Source organism: Anneissia japonica, unplaced genomic scaffold (genome assembly GCF_011630105.1).
Source record: "Anneissia japonica isolate Jap-2015-1 unplaced genomic scaffold, ASM1163010v1 scaffold1467_len401143_cov160, whole genome shotgun sequence".
NCBI classification, from domain to species: domain Eukaryota; kingdom Metazoa; phylum Echinodermata; class Crinoidea; order Comatulida; family Comatulidae; genus Anneissia; species Anneissia japonica.
The window spans coordinates 387,388-388,324 of NW_022758991.1; the positions used below are offsets into that span (position 1 = coordinate 387,388).

Below are 937 nucleotides of genomic sequence, written 5' to 3' on the forward strand. Positions count from 1 at the left end.
AGGTGGCGCTTTCCTACGGCGGCCATCTTGGATGGTACACATACATAACTCTGCATTGCTTCACCATCTTGTCAGCACTCCAGTTGTTTAATAGCTCTATGAGTTCTCCACACAAAAAAAGTGTTCCACCGAAATGCATGGTGGGAATTCAAACAATGGGACGCCCCTTACGACTGTATCTAAAAAAAACTTCAACCAGACTTTCGTTACCAAGTCGTCGCGTATTAATTTTATTGTCAATTCTCAATTTAAAAAAAATTACACAATTGTACAATTAGTACCATTGTACCAAGACAGTGACAACGGTGAATACATAATTCCTTGGCGGAGGTAGAAATCGTTGCTATTATCCAAATAAAACACACATTTAAGCCTATGGATCAGTATAGAAAACAACAATACAGCTCAAAATCGTATGGCCGGACGCACTCTAGTGATAAAGTTTTCTTCCATTAGTGGAAAAAGAAGGGCGCCGTGTGTGTCTGGATATACTTAGCAACAGAAGGGCGCCTTGTACGTCGGGCACGAAGTATAGAAAACGTGCATGGTTAAAAAGAAGGGCGTCGCCTACGTCGGGCACGATTTCATTGTTACTATGCGAGTGCTCTATTACGGAAGCCCGTTAGTGTCAACAGTGAATAAAAATTTCAAATCAGTTAACTGGCGGCCGCCACTTAATTATCTGGCGGCCGCCACTTAATTATCTGGCGGCCGCCACTTAATTTTCTGGCGGCCGCCACTTAATTATCTGGCGGCCGCCACTTAATTATCTGGCGGCCGCCACATAATAATGGGTACCCAGGTTGCGGTATAGCATTATCTTGATGTAGAACAGGCCATTAAAGAGCATGATTGGCCTAGCATTTAATATACGGTAGCATTTAGCCTAGCTATTCATTTTAGCTACAGCTTGTAATAGCTTATAGGCCTAATAGCA

The 937-nt window shown here is 42.8% G+C and overlaps 1 pseudogene; it reads left to right on the top strand.

Moving 5' to 3' along the window:
- The first annotated feature begins 220 nt into the window (after nt 1–220).
- The window catches only part of LOC117125464, an 8,145-nt pseudogene continuing 7,428 nt past the window's right edge, over nt 221–937 (top strand).